This window comes from Acyrthosiphon pisum, chromosome A2, assembly GCF_005508785.2.
Source record: "Acyrthosiphon pisum isolate AL4f chromosome A2, pea_aphid_22Mar2018_4r6ur, whole genome shotgun sequence".
Classification (NCBI taxonomy): Eukaryota; Metazoa; Arthropoda; class Insecta; order Hemiptera; family Aphididae; genus Acyrthosiphon; species Acyrthosiphon pisum.
Window position 1 is genome coordinate 111,083,144 of NC_042495.1, and position 8,833 is coordinate 111,091,976.

Here is an 8,833-nt window from a genome sequence, read left to right on the forward strand (position 1 = left end):
ATAATATGACTGCAGCAGGCACTAGTTAATACGTAGACGGTAGACCGTCCTTTAGATCATAAAGAAAATTGTAAAATGTCTGCACTTGAGTCTTGAACGGTGCGATCATATTATACCTACGTAAATACGTAATATTACGAATGGTAAAAGCTTGATATACAACTATGGTTGAATTGCATAAGCTTATGTTATATATTTGTCACTGGATGCCGCTACCGTCGATTTCTCATATACCTACAGCGGCTACAGCCATATACAGGACCTGGTAGATGCATTGGCCGGGACTGCCAATTGTGACCTCGGGCAGTACAGACTTTTGTAGTTACTAGTTGCAACAATTTTTTATCGTTTTTCAAAAGATTTATTAAATTAATTATGAGTATTAAATTAGTATAATATATTTTAAATCACCTATATTAGCATTTTTTTAAAAATTATTTTCATAAATTAATTCGACGTTTGGAAAGAACCACTGCGGCACTGCATGATGAACCTAAAAGGTAGTCACCTAATATTATATTTAATAGCATTTAATTTTGTTTTAATAACTATTAATTAATAAACCTACATGGCTACATCATGAATCATTATTTTTATTATGTGATAAATTTCGTTTTGTTTTGAACTGTTAAGGAACATTTTCAGTTTCCAATTTTATTAGTCTTTTTTTCTATGAATGTCAATAAAACTTTATTTGTTGGATAAAAAAGCTTGAAAATTTAATATAAGGCTCCTACTATATATTGTTACAATGATGTTTGAAAAATATTAAAAATCCTTGGTCACAGTTTTTTTTTTAAAGCATTTAAAGTTCAAATTTTGATAAAATACGGAATAATTACGAAAATTAGCAAATTATTTTTATTTCATAAAAATTTTTTTTTTTAAATCTAACATTTGAAAATGTAATACAAGATTCCTCATAAGTTTGTCTACCTTTATCAAAAAAAAAAAATGTTTACAAGCAAATAAATTTAAATTTTTATGAGCGTTTGAAGTTCATATTTTTACAAGATTGGATATTCACTCGATTTCCTATGTATAGCGATTCTGTTATTTTGTTGTAATTCAAAAATGAATAACTGTAGATACATGAAAATTTGCACTGAATGTTTATATTCTCATTTTCTATACACCATAACATTTTGAAAATATTTTGACTCTTTTTGAGCTGTTTACGGACAGTGTCAGTTTTCCAAGATATATCTTAAGTCGTGCCGGTAATAGATAAAGGGATAAACTAAACACTTATCAATTCATCAATACCATGGACTACAACTACACTGTCCTGCTAAGCAAAAGTGCCATAAAAACCAATTTATTAGTTTTGAAAAAAATGCGATTTTGTTTTTTTCATTTTATTATTCCTTTATTATTTGTTAGTCTATTTGATTTAGCATAAAACATATCCACCTTTATAGTTTTATTGACGAGGAATGCAATGAAATAATAATTGTATTTAAAAGTATTATTCGCTTATTATACGAATAAATGTTACTTTTATGTTATAACTTAGCAATATAGCTGTTAATACTTTCATTTATTAAGGATAAACGCCGTAAGTAAATTTTACGTAACTCGGGTAGAACATAGAAATGCTATGCGAAAACGCCGTATATATTATATATATAAACTGCGTTTAAATATATTTACGGCGTTAATGCTTAGTAAGTGTAAGATGCGTCGTTCTTACTTAATACTTCTAATTTTTTTTTGTTACCTACGGCGTTTTCAAATTTAAAATAATTGATTTTATTGCCTATTCGATGTAATTTCAGGGGTATATTCTGGGGGTACACTAACTCTTTTTTATTTTTTTCGAGTTACGGCACTTTTGTTTAGCAGGGCAGTACACTCATGAAAAAATAGTTAGAGATGTCAGCAACTTTTCGATACGCATCGTGTTCACCTACCACTCTTCATCCCCTCTATTAGCTGGTTCGTCGCTCTAAGTTGGCCGGGTAATTTAACGGCTAATGAAATGAGGTGACCTACGACTATGGTTGGGAAGGATGGGACGCGCTAACCCGGATTGCTGGGTTGCATAAAAAATTTATTAAATTTAATGGACCAATTACGGGCCTCCAAATCTTGTTTAAGGGACCATTAGCTCACTATCGGTTCATTAAATGTCTTGTGCAATCCGGCGTACGTCTCGTATTGTCGCTGACATATCCTATCTATGTTTTCATGACTACACTGCACTGGAAACGTCACGGAAGCCGGGTGACGGGAGGTCGGCACTTTTATAGCGTTTTTCACCATACCGCACTGTTGCACCCAGGTTGCACTGATATAGGTCACCGATAATCGTCCTGGATGCAGGCTGGTGCAAGTGTAGATGAAACAAAAAATCAATACTTAGCTCCAAGAGCTCGTGCAACTATTACTGCACTGAGTGCAAAAAACTGGCATACTGCATTGAGGTGAAACATAATAAATATGCACTGGTGCAGTCAGTGCAGTGTGGTGGAAAACGCTCTCTCGCGGACACGGCGAGGCCCGGCGGTAAACGTTTCGTTTCCAGTCCAGTATTATAGTAGCCATACACTAGTATTTATAATCAATGGTAGTAGTCCGTGATCAATATTCATTATTCAATACAAAATAATTTTAATAAGGTTATGTTAAAACACATTAAAATGTTCTGTCTGTTCATCCTGTTAAGTTTGGTGTCTGGACAATTTATTAGTTTAGAATAGTTTGTAAAATGGATTCTGACGAAATTCTGTCTGCGTTAGAATACGATTTGAAGATCCAGGAAGTGAATATAATCCTGAATCAGATTATTGATCAGATTCAATTCAAATTGAAGACTACGATGACAATGAGAATACTGATGATGGTGGAAATACTACGCCTACACAAATCACACCTACAAGACGTGTACAGGCAAACGTGACACTACTGTTGTGTACATGGTTCGACGTAACTGGTAATTTAAATATTGATTAAGAAATTGTACATAATATTGTGTACTGTCATTTTAATAGAAATATTTTTCAATTAAAGTGACATCATAAATCATAAAAAATACGTAGTTCTGGTTTTAATGTTATATAGTAGGTGCTTTACATTTTAATAAATATGATGCAGGTATCAGCACCTTATATTTGCATCATTCAACGGTTTATGGTTTATAGATGGTTACTTGAAAATGGCTACGCGATATGGCGTAATTAAGATTTTACTGTCCTGGGTGGCTGGGTATGTTTTAATTGTATTATCTTCTTTGATTCAAAGGTTGCATTTATTATATTATATAGTCAGAACATTGCTTTTATTTACAAAACACGTTTCTTACAACTTAAAAAACAGAACTATGTAATATGTTATAACAACTGTGTACATAAGTAGAGAAAAACAAGAGAGTGTGTGGTTAGGTACAATTGTACTACCTTAACAAAATAATAATAATAATAATAATAATAATAATAATAATGATAATACATTATATCACAGGGTATACATTTTTTTAATGCCCTTTTCCCCCTCCTGGTTTTTTTATAGTGGAAATTATTCTTACCCATAAAAACTTGTAAGTTACAACACATGTGATATGGTCACATAGGCAGATATTGGGGAGTACTTTAGGGGGGGTCTTAAGTCCCCCCAGAACGTAATCAAGTCCCTTGGAAGGTTTTAGTATCTCTATTTCAGTTACAACATACATGTATGACACAATTGTCGAAAACAATCAAAACGTTTTAAACAAATTTGTCAAATATTTTTTCGTAAGAATTTTTTTTATTATAATATATGATAGAACTATAGAAGCATGGTAATATAAGTTTCCCGCGGTTTAAAGTGATGTTCGAGTATTAATAAGAGTGTCGGTGCCGATCGTTTATTAAGGAGTAAAATGTAGGTAACTCATTTCACATGTTGATATCACTTATATGAAAAAAGTTCTTACTGTTTCAAAAACCATTATTGTTTGTATTAATGATATCAAAAAAATAAATACAACGTTGCACAGCTAAAGCTCTCCTTTTTATGTGGTGTAAATCTCGTTTCTTAGTTATGACTGTAGCCTTCTCTGTCCTTTCCCGCGCAAAACAGTTTTTGCTATGTTGTACATTTTATAAGACGGAGACGACATATGCGGGTGTAGCGTCCGCTTAACTAATATCGATTTACATACTCGCACATTCCGAAAATGAGTGAAATATGTCAAATGAGTTGCCTAGAACGAAAATGCTTTTACAGGAAAAACTCTCACGCCTCGTTGGTTTGTCAGAATTTGGTCATTTTTTTTTATCTGAAAGATGAGAAGTTTTTGCAGGTCGGATAAAGCTCGAATTTTTATTTTATTTTAATTAGTAGTAGAAAAATACATTTGAAAAAAGAACAAATGTTGTGCATTACTCAAATGCATATTCTAGCTTCTATAATTATAAATTTCAAAACCGGGCTTGGATCCAACCTTTAAAATGTTCCCTAGTTTTAAATAAAAAAAAAAATATAACGGAATCCGAATATTCTACAGGGCGTGAGAGTTTTTCCTGTAAGACTTGTTTTTGTACCTAAAAACGCACCAGCTCCGATCCCAGTTTATTTAACAGTTTTCAACGGCAAAACATTAACGTTATCACTGATTGTTAATTCAATGTACCTATACCACAGAATATTCTGTTATTCTACATATATACCACAGTCTTAGATTATTATAGACTAATACAGTACTACAACGGTGTTTGTACATGTGCCATGACTAGGGCAGAGGACTTTTAGCCGTAAAATATCACCAAATATGCATTTATACCCAAAATACGTATTTTAAAAATAAAAACAAGAATATTAGGTATATTTATTTTAGATTCTGAGTGGAGCGATGAATGTATTGATTTATACAACGATATGTGTTTTTTTTTTGTGTCTGTCATCATGGTTTGGGACAGTAAAACTGCTTCGATTTTCTTTAACAGTATCTTGTTCGAAAGTGAATCTAGTTGATGCGTTTAGGAGGTAAAAATTTAAAATTCCCAATAGTTTTCAAAAGCACAGGGAAAAACAACACACAAATTAAGAAAAAACAGGAATTTTTATGCAAAATTGGTTTTCCACAAAATCGATTTTAGTTTTTGGTGTAACTCTAAAACAAATGAACATATATACATGCATTTTTTACTGATTGATTATAATTGCATTTTCTATACACGATAAAACTGTTTAGGAACATTTTCAGTTTCCAATTGTATTAGTCTTTTTTTCTATGAATGTCAATAAAACTATATTTATTGGGTAAAAAAGCTTGAAAATTTAATACATGGCTCTTACAATATTGTTACAATGACATTTTAAAAATATTAAAAATCATTTGTCCTTTTTATAAGCATTTAAAATTCAAATCTGGACAAATCACAGAAAAATCACTAAAATTATCAAATTATTTTGAGTTGAGAATTCATAAAAATACTTCTTTTTAAATCTAAGATTAGAAAATGTATTACAAGTTTATTCATAAGATTGTCTACCATTATCAAAAAAAAATCAAATTACATTTTTATGTGCATTTAAAGTTCATATTTTTACAATATTGGATATTCACTCAATTTCTCATGCAGCAGTTTTGTTATTTTATTGTTATTCAAAAATGAATTACCTACTGTAGATACATGATAATTTTACTGAATCTTTATATTTTAATTTTCTATACACCATACATACACACATACATATTTACATATTTATAAAGAATAAAGACCTTCGGGTCGTTTAAATAATATAAAGCCCCAGGTCATTAAAAAAAAAAAAAATACACTATACAATTTTGAAAATATTTTGATTTGTTTTGAACTGGTTAGGAACATTTTCAGTTTCCAATTTTATTAGTCTTTTTTCCTATGAATGTCAATAAAACATTATTTGTTTGGTAAAAAAGCGTGACAATTTAATACAATGATCCTGATTTATAGTTACAATAGCAGTTGAAAAATATTAAAATTACATGGACACAATTTTTATTTATATGCATTTGAAGTTGGAATTTTGACAAACTTTATCAAATTTAAAATGTAATAATTATTTTGTAGTTAAAAATTTATAAAATGTTCAAATTTTATAGCTTAGGATTGAAAATTTAAAACAAGGTTCCACGTAAATATGTTGTATTATATAAATTACTTTATTTACAATAATATCGTCAAATATATTTAGTAATATCATAGGCTGACTGACCGTTTTCACTCAGAATCGTTTGTCTTATACAATTAATTCAAATTTAACACCATCCGTTATAGTGACCCACTTGTAAGTACAATGACTTGCTCACCTTTTTTGTATTTTATTTAACTGAATTTATTATTTTAAATTAGTTTTATTTGTGACGTGTGTTACTACTTTAAGTAGTAAATTTTAATAACATTTATAAAAGTATTAGGCTTTTAGGAAAAACGTATATCTGCTACCAGTCGAAAACCATATTATACAACAACAATTAAAAATAAATTTATGTCTTGGTTGGGCACTTGGGAATTATTATTGCGTTAAAATACGGACATTTTTATCCATTTTTAGAGCATTTAAACTGGGCCATATTTTAAAGTAAGCCATAAGATTATAATATGTGATTTTTTTAATGTTTTTTTCAGATTTAAATCTTTTGAGAAATCGGTCAATATATTGATGTTAAACTTGGCTATTGGCGATTTTATTTTTCTATCAAACACGATTGTGGTTATATTTAACAGTTATTACCAAAGTCCAGTACTTGGAAATTTAGGTTAGTAAGCTACAGAGGAAAATAAATGTTTATAACAACATGATATACCTACATTACCTAATTTCCGAGCTACGTTACTTTGGGCTGTCAGATTGATGGATTTGTTGGTACCCTTGCCAGAACCGTGTCAACCATGAAATCAACTGCCATATCGTTGGATCGATATAATTTATATTACGTCCTTTGAAGTCCCTTGGCAAACAAACCAAACATAGGGCCAGGATCTGGATCGGCTTGACATGGATATGTGGATTAGTTTTTTCAATCATACCATTGTTAAATTTTGATTGTGGATTCACGCCAACGGGTTTTTAATAAACTGATCTTTTGACTTTTTGTCAGATGATATAATAGATAAATGGATTATGATGATATTCTATATAATAGGTGCATGGATATTACCATCAATCATGGTATTACACTGCTATATGGAAATGTCGATAGCTGTTTACGCTAACTCTAAAGCAACCAACAGTAGGATTGGACAGAGTTCAACAAGAAGATGAACAAATTAAACTAGTGCAATAATACTATGAATATTTTTTTTACACCATAGAAGAGGTACCAAACAAAATCGGAACATCTTATGGACTACATCATGGATAAAATGCGGTTATGTCGGGATCTCAACTTACCATTCGCAGATACGAGGGATCACAAGTTGGAAGGTGTATTGGTCCACAAACTAGCTGTGTATGCAGTGGGTAGATCGCACAAGTACGAGGAAGAATTGATAAGCGACTTGTTAGACTGTCAACGTCTGACGAACAGGCGTAATACACATTTCGCTCGGCCTGAAACGCAAACGGTAAAACAACACTCCCAACTAATAAATAGCTACGAAACCAGATAAGATTGAAACGCCATAGGAAGGGAATTTGCCATAGACGCAACCACGGGTCAATAAAACCAAAACGTTTAACAATTCAGGACCAAAATATTTCAATTGCAACGTCTACAGACACATCAACCACGACTGTCCGAAACCAAGAAGGCCGTTAAAATGTTCAAATTGCGGGGCCGATGGTCACACACGAGGGAAGTGCACTGTGGACAACGAAGCCACACCTCAAGTGATGTAAGTGCAAAATCAAACTTTAGGGAAAGTATCAAAACTTAACCCTTATGTTAAAACTATTTTTGTTACCTAATGATAATAAGTTACAGGGGCTTATATTGACACCGGCTGCTCAGTGTGTTTGATCCTTGGCAGTTTGCAGAGCGAAGCAGCATCGTTTGGGAACAACCAGATTACTGGTGAGGACATCCGACCCACTATTGCAAGTAAGCTGGAACCAATCGTTGAGAATGAGGTACACGTTGTCAAAAGCATAGGACTCAATGAACGGCAACAATTAATGCAGCTACTTAACGAATCTAAGAGTTTGAGGGAGCTTGACTGCACTAACTTGATTAAAGTAGATCTAACAGAGAACGCGGATAACCTTACCGGTAACGTGCTACCCATATAAGACATCTCCCAACGATTGTCAGTGTATATAAAAAATTATGAAGGAATGGAGAGAAAGTGGCATCATCACGGAAACACATCCCCCTTGCTAGTCAACAAAATCACAGGGGAAACACGTTTGTGTGTTGATTACCGTAAACTAGTAGTAAGTAGGGTACGTCCACCACACACACGCCCACAATTTATTTTGCATCATAACATCTGTTAAATAAAAAAAATCTAAACTTATATTTTACCTGTAAAACATTACAAAAAATCTAAACTTATCAGTTGAATAGGTAGTTAAAATAGTCAATTTTGAATTAACTAAAAATATATTGTTTTTATAAATAAAAAAAAAAAATAAAATCGTGACCGGAAAATCCGGTCAAAAAATTCATTTTTTAGAGTTTTTAAATAAACATAAATATCGTGGCCGGAAAAACAGATCACGATTTTAGATATCAAAAAGTATTTTTAGAGTTTTTAAATGAACATAACATGGCTTATGAACAAATAAAATTATTATAATATCTATTAAACTATTATAATATCTGTCAAAGATCAGACTAGTGATATTTTAAACAGTGAAAAATCGCATTAATTTTTATGGTCAATTTGGTGGACTTTTTTTGTATTTTATTTAAATATTAAAATTC

At 31.4% G+C, this 8,833-nt stretch overlaps 1 long non-coding RNA gene across 1 annotated transcript; it reads left to right on the plus strand.

Annotated features, from left to right (window-relative positions):
• The first annotated feature begins 269 nt into the window (after positions 1 to 269).
• LOC107885372 lies at positions 270 to 8,498 on the plus strand. Its single transcript, XR_001680415.2, has 4 exons — positions 270 to 500; positions 2,742 to 2,935; positions 6,594 to 7,802; positions 7,886 to 8,498. It is a non-coding gene; the product is annotated as an uncharacterized LOC107885372 (long non-coding RNA).
• The last annotated feature ends 335 nt before the right edge of the window (positions 8,499 to 8,833 follow it).